At 35.7% G+C, this 17,500-nt stretch overlaps 2 long non-coding RNA genes across 2 annotated transcripts; both read right to left on the bottom strand.

Annotated features, from left to right (window-relative positions):
* Positions 1-8,109: 8,109 nt before the first annotated feature.
* On the bottom strand, positions 8,110-12,112 carry LOC135221455 (uncharacterized). Its single transcript, XR_010315968.1, has 3 exons — positions 11,943-12,112; positions 11,545-11,693; positions 8,110-9,295 (listed from the first exon to the last, which is right to left on the bottom strand). It is a non-coding gene; the product is annotated as an uncharacterized LOC135221455 (long non-coding RNA).
* A 775-nt stretch (positions 12,113-12,887) lies between these two features.
* On the bottom strand, positions 12,888-15,632 carry LOC135221456 (uncharacterized). Its single transcript, XR_010315969.1, has 3 exons — positions 15,434-15,632; positions 13,230-13,423; positions 12,888-13,054 (listed from the first exon to the last, which is right to left on the bottom strand). It is a non-coding gene; the product is annotated as an uncharacterized LOC135221456 (long non-coding RNA).
* Between the last annotated feature and the right edge of the window lie 1,868 nt (positions 15,633-17,500).

A 17,500-nucleotide genomic window follows, 5' to 3' on the forward strand; every position in this document is an offset into this window, starting at 1 on the left:
GCTCTACCTCGGAATTAATATATTTTCATATATGCTTAACCGAAGGGGAATTTTTTATTGTATGAAAATACAAGTTTTAATTCATCTTGATCGTATGACTTATTAAAAATCCGATGATAAATAAAAACAGGTGTAAAGATTGAAATTTTTTCTCTTCACTTTTACTCGTTGTAATTCCTTTGTGTTTTATCTAATTGGTTACAGGAAAAGGTTATTTAGTTGTACAATTAATACCGAATCCTTTGGTATGACCAAAACTTTATTATCTTTTGGAAAACGTGAGATAAATGAAGAAATATAAACATACTGCATGTTTTCTAAGTCACAGACGAAAATATGACACAATGAGCGAGCGGCCTACCTCCCGGTACCAGCCAATCAGAGGCCGCCAAACAAACGTCTCGCAGGCGCAAGAATCTACCTTAAATGAATCGACTATAGTATATTCTGTGGTATAAGCCAAATAAATTACTTTAGGTTACGCGTGATGTGGTCTAATTGCAAAAATACAATACTTAAAGTAATACCATGATGCTTCGGGTACTTTAAGGGAGAATTTTTTAAAATTTGCAGTAATTCATAAAAATTAGTTTTTTCCCTATTTGCTCTTGTGGTATAATGTAATTAAGGAATGACTGTAGGGATGTCGTAATCACGTCTCGGCAAACTAGTGATAAATTTGGTTAAAACTTAACATAACAGCCTTCTTAGTGTTTTAACTAAATTTCGAAGCCGATTAAAATTTCATTAAGATCTATTCAAGATTAGTGAAAATATTGATTTAATTTTAATACGACTATAGACTAAACTACTATGGAAAGTCTGCAATTAAAATTTTATCAATGATCTTGGAGCCTTGTTAGTTGGTTATTCGTATAAAAACTTTAAATGCTGTTAGTAATGGCTTGTTTCTAATTGAACTGTTAGCTAATTTAGAATATTTTCTTTATAGGTAATGCATTGCCAATGACAAGAAATCTTTATTCTACGTTCGCCTTTATGATAATCTCAACGGGACAAAGAAAACTACTTGCTGGACAACTTACGGTGATTAACTTTCTTGACCAATATCGTTGTATCGTGGCTTCTTCATCTTATAAGAAACTTTGTATTTAGGTATTCAATAAATAACAAATATATATTTGAGCATTTTTTGGTCCTTTATGGTACGGTGTTTAAAAATGACTTAGCTGAAGTTGACTTAATCACGCTATTAAATTGAGCATGAAAGGTTTCACACTAGATATGAAAGATGCAGAATACTACTTGATGCCTGACAAATGGTATTACTTAGTCGGGGCTCTAAAGTTTAGAGCCAGTAACCTAAAGTTAAGAAATTGTGTATGTTAACTCCTAATAGTTACAGCACACCTAAGTATGACACTGTTTGTCGACAAGAACTTAGGCTATTCAGACGTGCTTCTTAAGACCATTGGCTCTGTAAATCTAAAATTAGGAAAATATATGGCAAATGCAATATAAAACTTGGCAGCTGTAATAGTATCTTATACGTAACTAGCACCTGGATTAACCGTAGTAATTGCAAGGGAATTAACTGCTCATTACTATTCTGCAGTACTTGGAGAACAGATTAAGAACAGTAAAATTTTGGTATTATCCTAAAAGTAACTTAATTTAGCCTGGTATTGTGTAGTCATTGGCAAACGTGGCATTCGTATATATCAGCACAGTAGCTAGTAAGCGCCATTTATGGACTACAAAGTACACGGTTTCCAAAGTCTTGAGCTCCGTTTTTATGCGAAAGGAATTTTATTTTCGAATGTAGATGTCTGAAAATGAATATTGGTGTAATTTGGCGTTTAGAATGTGATAGTATTTGGGTACGTAGTGCACGTTTTATTAATACACTCTAAGCTTTTGGCAGTGTTCTGTTCATTTAGTTTTTTTTTATATATTTAGGATAATCAGACTTAGCCGAGAAGTTCCAAAAACACTTGTCTATGAACTAACCATAAACGACAGTAAGTAATTTCTGTATTGCACGTACTGTACACACTACTTTTACCTTATGACGTTAGTGAAAATAATTTTTACCAAAAATGCATTTTAAGTGCATCGCGTATTTTAATTCAAAGCTCAGATCCCAGTTTTGAGCTTGGGTTGTAATTAAAAGGATAACTAGCGTAGAACTCTAGGAGGTTAATTTGACCAAGGAAGTGGTTAGATTAAACTTCCTTGGTCGAATTTTAATAGTACTAACCAATGTGATATTAAGCATAGAGAATCGCACCACCGGATTTTAATTGGCCAATGTTGGACTACGGCGAATTTCTGGAATTTATAGTGGTTGCGAAAATAACTTTAAGGTGATGTGGAACCGTGGACCCATCTAACACGGTCACGCAGACGTTCATGGTTGAAATGTTCGAAAATTTGCCAGAGTCCTGCACAAGTAAAAAATTAGTTCTTTAAAGTTCAAGGCAATTTCTTGATATATTGCTCAAACTGGCAATTGCTATGTACCTGATATTCATATCAAGGTAAAGTTTTTTCAAAATCAAACTTCCCTAAGGTTTTGACACAGTTAAGCTATTTAGCACCGCACAGATCTGAGAAACTCGCATAATTGATAACTAACAAGGTACTAGTAACAATCTAAAGCATCCTGGAATTAAAATCTGGGGTATTTAAAGGCCTGTCCACACGACCGGGCCTGATCGGCGGACCTCCCCTCTATCGGGCACACTTGACGGGCAAACCGTCAAATTGCCCGATGGGTCTAGTAGCAAAATCACTGTGGTGGTGCCCGATGTCTTGAGCTTCGACCCTGGCAGACGTACATTAACCATATACATTTCTTTTACCAAGCCATTATTTGCACCATATTCTCATTTTTTTTTTCATCCAAAAGAAAACAATTATCATGCTACATAGTATCTTCTTTGCGGTAGGCACCATGTTTATCGTACTGCATTGAACACACTACTGGCATCGTCGGGCACGCCCACCTCTCCATCGCCTCACCCGTGTGGACAACATTCACGGGAAAGTCCGCCAGAATTTGCCCGTCAACCCCGGAGCACGCCGATCAGGCCCGCTCGTGTGGACAGGCCTTTTCTTGGGACTCGAGGACAGATGCTGGTTTTGAAGCACCATAAAGAATCAGATATTCGGCAAGTCTACAAATGATTTTAGATTTTTGTGAGAAAAAATTACTTTACCTGGAATTCATGCCATGTTTTTCTTGGACTACATTAGATTTCAACATCGGAGTTTATTCGATGTTAGTGGCGTGAATTAAATTTCTTGAACCACCTAAAGCCCTTTTAGTCTCGGTACAGGTAATATAATCCTGTAAATAGTGTGAAAAAATTGAGTGAAAGCAAGTCAACATTTTCATCTCTTAAATTGTCATTAGTACTGCTAGGAATATTTATGAATCATGAGTTGCCCCCCTGTAATCGTAATCATATGGGTGATGATACTCTTAATCTTGTAGGACGATTTTCACCAACGAACTGGACGATGGTATTAACTCTGCGGTCATGCTCTTATCAACAGATCTTGATTCATTAGTGTCCAGTATGGATGAACAGTTTCTCTTGCCACGAATTGGGTGTAATTTGATTTTACTTAGGAGGACTATGAGTAATCTTGAATTAGCACAGTTTTATCGTGCCCTGATTTTTTGTATAAACACTTTTTAAGGTTACCAAAGGCCTACAGTGGAAACAAGAATGGAAAATTTCCTTGGATATTTTTGTATTTGTCTATCATAACATATTTGTCTTTGAATCATAAATATTATTATTAAAATTTTAAATGTTCCGAAAACTTAATATAAAAACCTCCAATCTCTTTTCAGGATGGTGTATAATGGGCTAGAACATTTCAATAAGAGCTCGTGGAAGAATTTTTAGATTCTGAAAGCACATCTGGCTGGCCCCCATGAAAAATTTGACCTCGATGCCACGCAGATGACATGATGATAATATATTTAACAGGAGTATCCTGTGGTAGGGGACTGGTTAGAAGTGAGGTGTTCGAGGCAGTCTCGTCATAGTAAATGGATGATGTGGATGATGATTCTGATTCAAAGACTAGCGTAAGATCTTGGTCGCTGGTCGTGGCGTAAATGTAACTTCTTTCAGGAGTACCCGAAGTCATCTTGGTCTCAGTACAGGTATTATAATTCTGCAATTGACAAGTAAAATAGTAAAAGTTGAAATTTAAAGCTTGAGTTATTGATACTTTAAGAATCTAGAATCCTTAGTTGCATAGACTCTTGCTCTACGGGCATTATTCTGTATCAACAGTGTTTCTTCCTCAAAGGACGGAGTGGACTAGTAACCCAAACTTAGTTAAAAACTGCAATAGTTAAGGTCTTGATTGTTAGCTGTAAATAATTTTCTATAGGCTTATTTGATGCACTGATTTTGTCTTGGTCTGAAATTAAACCATTTTTACTTTGTTAAATTTAGAATTGTTTAAAGTCTATCATAGCGGAAATAGGTAACTTGAAATTTTTGCTCTAATTTCAAGAGATGTGCAACTTCATAACTTTATTAACCTCGGAGTTTCTTTAAGCATTTGATCTCGTTTCTAGGATGAGGTACAATGGGCTAGATCTAATTAAAAAAAAAAAAAAAAAAAAAAAAAAAAAAGCGCTTGTGGAAGCTCGTCTGTTTTTTTCCCCTTCGGATGAAGTATGTCAATATTTCCACATAGAAGGCAAGGAGATCAAATATATTTGATGCAGGTAATATATGATTTTATGTATCAATGCTTTCATGTATCATTACACTGCAAGTGCGTTTAAACTGGCATTTTCTCCACTGGGATAGCTTCAGACTTACGGACTTAATTTGCACTCAGGACAATTTGGTTAAGGAGCCATTAAGACAGATTAATAGGTACATTCGCTAGTCTGTATTCCTCCTGATGTCATAATTAGGCCAAATTTTCTTGTGATTAGTCTTAGGCTGAATTTCAACTTTTGTAGATTACCGAAGCAAAAAATAAAAAAAAATCCATGGTATGGGAGGACTATTGTGTCCTGCACTTAAGGAATGGCCAACAATCCCCAGTATCCCTTTGGAGATGGCAGACAATGTATTTCGTGCTCAGTTAAGCTTTACTTGAGGAATCCGGTGATCAACTTGGACACCCATCGACAATGTCATGTCAAAAGGTTTTCAGGAGTTAGGCTAAACCCATTGGCAACAAGCTTTTTGATGCACGGACCTGTCGAGTAGTTAAACCTGTGCTGGCTTACTCTTAACCTCGGGTTTGTTCCTCTTATTAGTAGTTTGAAAACTTAGGTACCATGGAACTAATCCAGTGCGTGTGCTCGGGCGCCAATGTGCGAAATTGAGACATGGGGCCCGGTGCTGAGTGTACAATGATTTGATCCCGTTGCTGAATAACCAATGGCTCCATGCAACGTAAAACACCATACAAACAAACGAGCACAAACAAAGGTTTGAGCTAGTTGAATGTTTTACACGCTCATCTTTGATTGGAGTAAAGTTTGTATTAAGAGGTTTAAGATCTCTACTTATGTTACTTGTCAAAGGGTAAATTTATCTGCACAAGGGTCAAAATAAAAGTATTATGTAACTTCACTATATCCTCCCTGTCATTCTACTCTGAGGAATATCTTGCCTTGAAATCTTCTAAGTTATATAAACTGGCATGAAAGTAGACTTAGTTTATTTTGTATCTATGGCTAAAGCAGTTCTGGGCTTTTTGAAATTGGTTGCGAATAGATTTTTCTGCAAAGGTGTACAGTCGTCTGGTAATGTCGTTCCAGCTTTATTAGGGAACTTTGAGAAGTTTTCCCGAGTTTTGATTCTTGATTAAAAGCTTAAGTGCGAGTGCTGTCGTCAAAATTGAAAACTATTGGGCAATGAATCGGGAAGAGACTGGAAGGCGGAATCATGTTCTGTGGTGGTAATTAAAATCGAGCTCACCTTTTTCTTCCTGCAGCAGGGATAAAAGTTGAATTTAGTGTGTCAGGCTTTGAGGATGAAGTCCGTTTCACACTTAAGTTTGTCGTTTATCATCCAAAAAGCAGTTTTTTTTTTTCATAAAGCAAGTCTTAATCTTCAATTACCTGTTCTATGGAGCAGATTAGTGTATTAGGACTTGAAAACCAGTGTAATGCATCAGGTTTTCTGGTTATTTTAAATTAGTCGATTTTGCTCAGTCTAGTGAATGGTTTCAAGAGTACTGTAAATTTTCTAATGGAGGTACACTATTGCAAATATCCAATATTCAGATTTTTATTTGTGTGGGGAAATTGTGGTTTTTCGTTCATGAGGAGTTATTCTATAGAAGTTACAACGTTCTCGTTAACCAGACCAACAGATAACCATTTGCTTGTCTTGCAAACCTTATTATTCTAAGATGGAGATTTTTATTTATTTTCTGAACTGGATAATGTAAAAAAAAAAAAAAATAATGGGTATGATAATTAGTTATAATTTTTTGATAAAGTATAAAATTAATTTTGATAATTTTAGTTTAGGTATAACCAATTCAGAGATTCGAGTGTAAATATGCAGGAGTTTTGTTAAATATCTATAGTGCCAAGATATAAATTTCCTATCTTGGTATTTCAATGGTTAGGGATTTAGTTCGTATGGGTACTGTTTTGAAATTTATTTTTAGTTAAGTTCATAATTTGATGCCTTGAGGCTTATGTTCATTAAATCTTTATCGTAGGATTTCTTTTAGTTCTATGTTCATAATTTGGTACCTTGAATCTATGTTCTTTAATTCTTTCTCGTAAGATGTCATTAGTTTATATGTACTTTGACATCCTATATTTCTCTATCGGCAGGCAACTTCAAGAAGGAATTTAGGAGTGAAATTGATCAGGCACCTTCGAAAGGAAGTTACTTAAAACGTGAGTGGGAGCTGCTGGTGTTAACGCACCTTCATTTCTGATGGAAACCAGTGTCTCTGTACGGCAAGGAAGTGTTTCTAGCGTATCTATTTGGTTTTAGCTCTATAATTGGAGTATATATAGCAACAGCAAGACAAAGACGGTTGTTGGATGAATGGGGGAACACAACCGGCGTAATGGAAGATAAAATTTGATTTCAAGCACTTAAGTAATAGTCGTAGAGTTGGTCGACGTAGAGAGATTTAAAAGGTTTAGTGTTATAAAGATACCGAAGAAATAGAGTTGAGGACGAGAATTGTGGAAAAAGATTAAGAAAAATCGGCGTAACGGAGTAGTTTGCAGGTTTCGAAGTTTAAATGATGATGTCCCCGCGTAAGTCGGTTAAATTAAATATTAATTCGTCACAGGAGATCTACGAAGATGAAATTAAGAAAATTAAGTTGCCGTAGAACAGATCTATAAATATGTAGATAAAGTGAAGTCACTAAGAAGAGTCGACGAAGAGAAGAAGTCGCCAAGAGGAGAATGAGTTGCAGAAAATGATAAGAAATTTTAGTTTCCGTAGGTGAGAGCTATACATGGAGATCTACAAATATGCAGATGCCGGAGAATAAAGTCGCCAGAAATGAAGCAGAATGTAAGTGCGCTTATTTTGAAACACTTATTTTATTAGAGTTTCTCCGACTTAAAGTAGATCTAAGATTATCACATGAAGCAACGAATTATCATAGTTGTGGTGTGAATTTATGGACTTTTAATTCGTTAATTCGTAAAGAATATGTAAATTGTGGGGAAAGGTAATTACTTTTTTAAGTTGTAAATTTTGATTAGATTACTCAGCTGAGGTTACAGGGATAAGTCTATGTTTTGACAAGTTTCACTTTAGAGTCAGTCAGTTTTTTAATTTTGTAGTTTGTGCTTGCAGTTTGTACTTTGAAGCTTATAAGTTTTAAAAACGGTAAATTTTGCGAAGGTAAATTTTGCGAAGGTAAATTTTGCGAAGCTCGGAGAAGTAATAATCTTTGATAATTGTGATTTTACCTCGTCTACTTGGAAGTAATAGCTGGCAAGTCGCCTGAAAAATTGTTCAAGGATTTTTTAATATATGTAAACTTAATTGCTGTTGATTGTAACTTTGCTTTGATTTATGCAATGCATTTTTTGGCGTCTAAAGACAACTATTATTTAGCTACTTTTGCTGTGAAAATAAAGCATAAATCTTATATTTGCGGGAAAAATTTAAGTTTACGTTAAATAACTATAGTATCTTAAGAGAACACTTGCCTGTTTGTTAAAATTTTCAACAATTTGGTTAATATCTGTAAGAGAATGATTTAGCCTGACGCTGAGTTCATCATGCGCGGAGATTATTAAGAGGAATAATTTCGTATATGCTAAGAAACATTTCGGTGAAGACTGAGAGGAGACACCACTGATTATGCTTAGACCTCGCAGTGGAGAGAAGACTTTGCTTAAAGGTTAAAGTCGTCTGGAAGGCGACAATAGTGTTAAGCAGCAGATCGTCGCGTATTAGGCAAGGAGACTTGATGACGATAGTAAAACTTGCTACAAAAGATATACTGGGTACTCTGATGCACAGAAGTAAAAACTTAAGCACGAAATGGGTACCAAGATACCAGACCAACGTAATTGAAGAGAAAGGTAGGTAGAAGAGAAATTTGACTAATTTCTTATTTTAGTTCAGAAAAATTAGGAGAAAATTTAAAATTAGGATACAAATTATGAATCTAGAGAAAATAAAAGCCAGAATAAATGGTTTTTATTCCTTCCTTGCGGTTGGGGTTAAATTTTCTGAAAGGTGTATGAATATACACACAAACTAGAATGAACTTTTTCAATTCAAACATTATATACCTTATTTTAAATTCGAAAATTATATGCTTCCACTTTCTTTAACTTTCCAACCACGCCGATTTTATTAACCTCCACTCATGCTTTAGCATTATAAAGCTCCTTCATATTGTAATGGCTTCCCATAATCGTAGATTTCCACATCTATATCGACTTTTTTTTCTCAGATTATGGCGACTTTTTCTTCAAGTATCCTCTTCGACGTTCATCTCCATTTCCCATTTTCAAAGATGCTCTTGTTTTCTAAAATACTCTACGCAGCAGACTTAGAAATCGACGTAGATAGGAAATCATTGTAAGTAAATGAGGGTAGTGTTTAGTTTCATTTAATATCCGCTGCTGCTATATCCTCCAATCGTAGAGCCTACCGCCAAATAATGTACACGCTAGAAACCCTTCCTCTTCGTACCGACTTATGTGGTTTTCATCAGATTGAAGGCGCGCGTTTAAATGAACGCATCAACAATTCGCACAACTCCATTTCGAAGGTGCCTGATGCTCCATCTTACGCTTAAACTCCATCCTGAAGTTGCCTGTTGATACACACATTACCTGTTGATAGAGACAGATTGCAAGTAAAAGTACATATAATCAAATAAACTCATCCTAGAAATAAGAAATTTCGAGTATGTTTATCAGACTATGAAAGTTCAGTAGATATGAACATGGAACTGAATGAATTAAATCCCTACCCTTGTAATTACCAAATTATGAAATACACAAGATTAAAGTTCTTAAGATATAAAAATGCAAATAATAATACAATGAATTCTTTTCAAGACAGCACAGTATTAGTTATATCTATATTTACACTAATCTCTCAAAATTGTCAATTATGAAATTTATACTTTATCACAAACATTAACTGATAAACCATAATTTATCGTACAAAAATAAATAAACCATAATTTATCTATCATACCCTATTTTATAAAAGTGTACTCATTTTATCAATCATCTTTTACATGATCCAAAGCTGGAAAAATTCAAACCTCAATCTTGGTATAAGGTGGTTTGCGATACAAGCAAGTGGTTATCTGTTGGTCAGGCTAACGAGAACGTTGTAACCTTTATAGAATCATTAGAATTATCGTTAATGGAAAATTGCACAATATTTCCACTAAAAACAGCTAAGGAAAAAAAAAAGATTTGCAATAGTCGTGAAACAATTCCTTATACTCAAGAGCAAAATCTACTTTTAAATAATCAGAAATCCTGGTTTCCACGCCAGTCACTGGTCATAATACACCCATTTTTTCATTAGAATAACTGACTGGTATTAAAAAACTCAGGTAGCTTTCATATAATTAAGAGAACATACAGAATTTGTGCTTAATCGTTGCTATTCTCGTTAAGGTTAACAGCCTTACGCTGTTTTGTCATGGAATGAAGAACTTTCGCTAGCGTAACTAGTAGTACTCTCAACAACAGGGTCTTGCGTCATGAAACAAAACTTTTTGCCTTGTCTGATTATAAACAACCACTTTTCAGATTATAAACAACCACTTTTAAGTGATAAAATGACTTCATCCTCAAAGCCTGACTAGGTTAATTCCACTTATCTCACCTGCTGCAGGAAGAGACAAGTTAGCTCGATTTTAACTACCACCACAGAAAATGATTCTACCTCACTCTCTCCTCCCTTCATTGGAGAGGATTTTTAATTTAGACTCGAAAGCGCTCACAATTGAGCATTTAAACAAAAATCAAAACTGTGGGAACCCCTCTCAAAGTTCTCTGATGAGGTTGAAACAAAGTTCTCTAATGAGGTTGAAACAAAGTTCTCTGAAGAGGTTGAAACAAAGTTCTCTTATGAGGTTGAAACAAAATCTACCAGATAACTACACCTCGGCAGAAAACAAATTCAACCAATTTGAAAAAGCTCAGCATTACTGCTTTAACATATATACAAAATATATCAAGTTATCCTTTCATGCCAGTTTATGCCAGTTTCAAGATTACAAGTGAGAAGGAAGATTAGTGAAAAGTTACATATTACAAGCTAAAGAAAAGTGGACCAAAATAATACTTTAAATTTTGACTCTTGTACAAGTTATAAATTTACCTTCGTAAACAGGTAACAAATAAGCAGAAATCTTAATCTTCCAATACCAACTTTACTCCAATCAAAGAGGAGCATGCGAAAGATTCGGCTAGCTAAAAAATTGTACACCCAACACCAGCACTCACGTCCAATTTCACGCACTGGCACCCGAGCACAAACACTGGTTAAGTTCTATGGAACTCAAGTTCTAAAACTACTAAATAAGATGGAAAAACGTGAGGCTAGAGTAACCCAGCACATTTTCAAACACCCGACAAGGTCCCAGCGCCGAAAGGCAGGTTACCAATGGGTTTAGTCAAGCTTCTGAAAAACCTTTTGTACACGACACAGTCGATGGGCGACGAGTTGATCACCGGATATCTCAAAACTTTAACAGAGCACACAAAAACTTTGTCTGCCCTTTCAACAAGGATACTGAAGATTGCTGGCCATTCCTAGAGATAGAGTACAAACAATATTCCTCCCATACTTAAAATTATATGGTACATTTGTGGAGAGCTTCAGTAATCGGCACAACGGAAATTCAGCCTAAAACTTAATCACAGGAAAATTTAATCGAATTATGACATCAGGAAAAATATACCAGCGAATATAACAACTAATCTCCTTTTTTTGTCTTTATGCCTCATTGACCTTAATGTCCTTTGCACAAAATAAGTTCGTAAGTCAGAAGCCATCCCAGTGGAGAAAACGTGAATTTAAATGCACTTACAATATAACATAAAAGAATTATTACCTGCATCAAATATATTTGATCTACATGGTTCCCATGTGGAATTTTTGACAGGCTTCATCCGGTGGGAAAAACATAGATGAACTACAATTTTAGCCTCTTCCAGGTACTCTTTTGTTGATCGAAATATACGTAGCCAATTGTGCGTCAGCCTAGAAACGAGATCGTTTGCTTAAATGAAAATTTTGAGGTTATTTTATTGAAGTTGCAAAACTTGAAATTAAGGCAAAACTTACCACTTAAAATCTACCGCTATAACTTTAAACAAATTTTAAATCAACTAACAAACCAAAAATAGTTTCAGCTTAGGTTTTTCAAGACAAAATCTGTGCATAAAATAAAACTTACTAAAAAAATATGTACACTATAAAATATGTACAGCTGACAATCAAAAGCCTTACTATTGTCATTCTTATTTTGAAGCTAGGGTTACTCAAGTCCTCCTTAATGACACCACTAACATACTCCGTCCTTTGAGCAAGAAACTGTTGATACAACATGATTCCTGTGGAACAAGACCCACCAATCGACCACGTCCGTTCAGTTACATCACCATCGAGTTTTTCGGTAACAATCGTCCTACAAGATCTCAAGTCACATCAGTCTTATATACAACACCCATACGATGATATGCGCAAGTAAGAATGCTAAATTTTTGAAGTGTCAATAACATTAGGTTAAAATTGCAACCTGTTTTTATTTTATTTTTTTTACAAAGCAACTTACAAAATTATATTACCTGTATTGAGACCAAGGTGACTTCGGTGTACCCCTGAAAGACTACATTTAAGCCGCAAACACCGATCAAGATCTTTCGCTAGTCATTGAATCAGAATCATCATCCACATCGTCCATTTACTATGACGAGACTGCCTCGAACACCTCACTTCTAACTGGTTCTCTACCACAGGACGCGCCCTTGAAATATATTGTCTTGATGCCTTCTATATTGAGTTGCAGACATATTTCATACTAGAGGAAGGGGGTCATGGGAGTCAGTCTGGTGTGCTTTCACAATCTCAAAAGGTCTTCCAAGAGCTCATCTTATTGAAATGTTCTAGCCCATTGTACAACATCCTAGAAAGAGCTGGAAGGTTCCCAGGTTAAGGTTTTGGAACTTTTGGAATTTGAATAACCAGAGATTCATATTTACTACGTAATGACTTAAATTTGTTATAATCTACGATTACGAAATTTTCTTAAAATGTCAATTCAGGTTTTCATTGTAGCCTTTGGGAACCTTTAGTTTATTTCCCCGCAATCAATGTACGATTAAACCTTTTCCTTTTTCTAAAAGGGAAACTTTTAGATCTGGCAAGAAAGCTAACTGATGCTATTACCTGCACTGAAGTCTAGATTACTCGAAGTCCTCCTGAATAACATTACAATTACACCTCGCTCGTGGAGCAGGAGAGACTGTTCATCCATACAAGTAGATAGTGAAGTAAGGTCTGTTGATAAGAGCACGACCGTTGAGTTACAACCATCTTACAGTTGTTTGGTAACAATCTTCCTAAAAGATTCAAAGTAGCATAAGTCGAATGTGATTATGCAACACCCATGGGATCACTATTATAAGAGTAACTTATGATTTAATTAGATTCCTAAGTAGCACTAATTACATTATGAAGAAATTACATTTCAGAACTGCTTTCAATAATTCCTTTCCAACTACACGATTATGTTACCTGCACTGGGACTATGGGACTTCAGGTACTTCAAAGAAATTGCGCTTACGCCACGACCAACGATTAAGATCCCACGCTGGCCTATGAATGAACCAATGGCCTTTTAATCATTCCAAGATTGTCTCGAGCTCCAAACTTCTAACCGGTCCTCTTCCACAAGGTACGCCCGCCTCGAATACGCTCCAACGTTGAATCTGAAATGAAAATAAAAAACATGGCATGAACGCCGGAAAAAAAAGCAAATAAAATATTTTGGGCACGCAAATTCTCCAGGTTATTAGCCATTTTTCTCACCAAAATCTAAACTAAAGACTTTCACTTACCGAATATTTGTCATTTATGCTGCTTCGAAATGAACATGTGTATAAGAGTCCCAGGAATACTTAAATACCTCTGCTTTTAATTCCAGGATGCTTTCAGATTGTTTTACTAGTACCTTGTTAGATATCAATTACTATGAAAGTTCCTCAGATCTGGGTTAGATTGAGAAAAAACTTTGACCTAACTCCATCTTCAGGTAGATAGCAATTGCCAGTTTGAGCGAGCCTTTTTTTTTTTTTAATGAATACAAGACTCGTTTTGTTCAACCTTAAAAGTTGTTTAACCTTCAAGAACTTTAATTTTTACTTGCGCAAAGCTCTCGGCAATTTTTCAGATCATTTCAGCCATAAGCACTTTCGTGACCGTGTTCTATTGCTCCACAGCACCTTAATTTTTGCAACCACTATAAATACCACCAGTTCAGTAGGCCAACATTGGTTAATTGAACCCCGGTGGTGAAATTCTCTATGCTTAATATCACATTGGTAAGTACTAGACAAGTTCCACCAAGGCTGTTAAATCTTGCCTCCTTGAGTTCTACGCTAATTATAACTTTAATTACAACGTATGCTCAAAATTGGGATCTGAGTTGAATTTAAATACGCGATGCACTTAAATGCATTTTCAGTCAAGATTATTTTCACTAACATCTTAAAGTATAGAAGTTATGTACAATACGTGCAATGCCGAAATGTACTTACTGTCGTTCATAGTTAATTCATAGTCATTGTTTTTGGAACTTCTCTATAAAGTCTGATTATCCTAAATATACCAAGAAACTAAATTAACAGAATTGCCAAAATCTCAGTCATTAATAAATCGTGCCCTACACATCCAAATACCAGAAAATTTTGAGCGCAAAATTGCTCCAAAATTCATCAGCAGAAATTTACATTATACGAGAATGACATTCCTTTTGCATAAAAACTGAGCTCGATACAAAATACTTCCTTTGTAGTCATAAACGGCAGTTACTATAGTAGATTCACATCAACCGTGCATGTTATGTCTAAGCCAGTCCCTTATGACGCTCCTGATTGGCTGTTAAGCCAATCACAGGGCTGGAAACTAAAGTCAGTCTCTCGAGTTCTTAGAGGCAGGATATATGTTCCACCTCTCCTGAGGGATACTTTTGAAAGTCCTGTCCCACAGGAGAGATGGAACATAGTACATCCTGCCTATGTGAACCTTCTCTGAGTTTCCAGCCCTGTGATTGGCTTAACATCCAATCAGAAGCGTCGTAAGGGACTGGCCTAGACGTATGCATGGTTGATGCGAATCTACTATAGCTACTATGCTGATATAAAATTGCCACGTATGCCAATGACTACTAAACAGGCCAAATTGATAAGTGTACTTTAAGGATAATACCAAAGCTTACTCTGTTCTTACTCTTCGAGTCCTGCAAAATAGTAATCACCAAATAATTCCCTTTCAATTACTACAATTATAGCAGGAGCTAGTTATGTTTGGGAAGATATTCTTACAGCTTTTTTATATATATATTTAACAAATTACATATTTTCTGATTTTCAGAGCCAATTTTCTTAGATGCACTCCTTAGAAGCATTTCTGAATAACAAAGTTTTGATCTACATACATTATCGTCATATTTGTAGTGTGCTGTAACTAAGTTACTAATACACAACTTCTTAGCTTAAGATTACTGGCTCTAAACGTTCGAGCCCCGTCGTAAGTTATGCCATTTGTCAGGCATACAAAGATTCTTCATTCATGTCAATTCTGAAACCTTTCATGATTAATTCAATAAAGCGCGATTAAGCTTAACTTTATTAAATCAAAATTTTTAAACACCTTACCATAAAGGAACAATAAATGCCCAAGTATATATTTGTTATTTATTGAAGGACTAATATACTTACAAGCTATTGAAGCCACGATATTATTCAACAAAGTTAATCATCGTAAGTAGTCCAGTAGGTCTTTCTTGGTCCCGTTGAAATTACTATAACTGCGAACGTAGTTATGTCACTGGCAATGCATTACCTATAAAGAAAATATTCTAAATTAGCCACCAGTACAATTTAGAAAAAAAGTAATTAAGAACAGCATTAAGTTTCATACGAATACCCAACCAAAAAGGCTTCAAGATGACTTTTCAAAGTAGTTTAGTCTAGTTTGAGCAAAACTTAAATTACTATGACTTTTCAAAGTCTAGTCAGTGTAATATTACAATCTAAATTAACATTTTCACAAACTTAATTACTAAATCTTTCATAGATCTTTCTGAAATTTTAACGGTTTCGATATTTGGTTAAAACACAAGGCGGCTGATATATTGGGTTTTAACTGAATTAGTCACTAATTTGAAGAGAAAATATTTGCCACATCCCTAATAATCCTTCCTCTGTTACATTAGGTCAGGAGTGTAAATAGGAAAATTAATTAAAATAAGGTTATTCTAATACCTTTGATTTTAATTGCAGTAAAGTTGAATCTCTTTCCCTTCACGTCAAGTTTAGTGAATAAAAATTATACATACGAGAGGAACATATCACACGCTTGATCACAACGCGTAACCTTAAGTGCAATTAATATGGCCATACCACAAAGTATACTCATTGATGTTGAAATACAAATGCAAATACAGTAATGCCGTAGCGGAACGGCGCTTCGCGCCTTATCCGCAAATTTAAAGATTCTTGGCAAGCACGGCATGTACGGCAAGAGGTAGTGTTGCGCTGCGCGCGCTACCCACAGGGTTTACAGTAAGGCTACTTACCGTGGCAGATAGATTTGGGTGTCGCATCGCTTACGCAGACGTCCTTTCGTCACTACAGAGGAATCACACCCAAAGGCGTTCCTGTTGTAGTCGATCCGACAAATAGCTCCACAACACTCGTTTTTTTTGGCTGAAGAATTAAATTATGTCTGAGCATATTCAATCACAAGTTCTTTACCACCACCACTAGACAAATAATGATAAAATTCACTGTAGTAACCCACATTGCACTGAAAACAATCTGTAGGAAATCGAAGGTCTGTCAAAATTAATGCCAGAAGGGCCAGCCACTACCTCTGCCATAGCTACAGGAAGACAAAATGCCGGTTTTTGCTTCATTTTTCGAGTATTCAAACAAGGATACCAGTGGACACTGGACAGCTAACTTTATTACTCCGCTGAAATGCTAGTGAAATTTAGTTTTCGACTAAAGTCGTTCGTAATTGGTTATGAAACCCATGACGTCATAACTGTCACACCTCTCAGCCAATAATGAGTAACGGGAACTGCTTTTGTTTGCGTAAGAAAGTAAGTTAGAGGGCTCATTAAAAGTAAACATTACCGTAGAGGAAACACCTCTCCCGACTTAGGAAAAATTCGAGGTAAAAACTTATCAAGCTCATTTAATTCCACCCCGTTCAATCTCTCATATAATGACTATACTTTTTATATTGCTTTTCACATGCTCTTTCCATGTAGGTGATGGTTTATTTTAATATCCAGTGCGGATTGCTTCTGAAGAATTACCTTAATTTCGAGCATTCAATCTATAGAAAATTAAGGCTATTTCATTTAACCCCTTCATGGAGACTTCCAATATACCCGAGCACTTTCCTTTCAGATGCTGGAGATGTTTAATAGCCATGTTCCCAGTAGATTTTGGCTCAATATAAAAGGAGTTAGTTTTCCACGGAATACAAATTAAACTTTCGATGCTTCAGTAAACGCTTTAGACAAAATTTACAAAGGCAGGTTGGCGGTGGCCTTTGAAGGACAAATGCTAAACTAGGATAACTCGTGCTCAGCACACAAGACCAGGTTTCATGAGTTCTTACTCTTTTATTGCACTCCGGGCACAAGCATCAAATTCTTGAAGCAAAACCAAAAATGCCGCAATTGTAAACCAGTTATGAAAATCCAAAAACTACAAAACTGAACACTTATGAAGCCCTTCAACAAATCAAAACGGAGATTTTCTTTATGGTGA

The sequence above is a fragment of the Macrobrachium nipponense genome, chromosome 2 (genome assembly GCF_015104395.2).
Source record: "Macrobrachium nipponense isolate FS-2020 chromosome 2, ASM1510439v2, whole genome shotgun sequence".
Lineage (NCBI taxonomy): Eukaryota > Metazoa > Arthropoda > Malacostraca > Decapoda > Palaemonidae > Macrobrachium > Macrobrachium nipponense.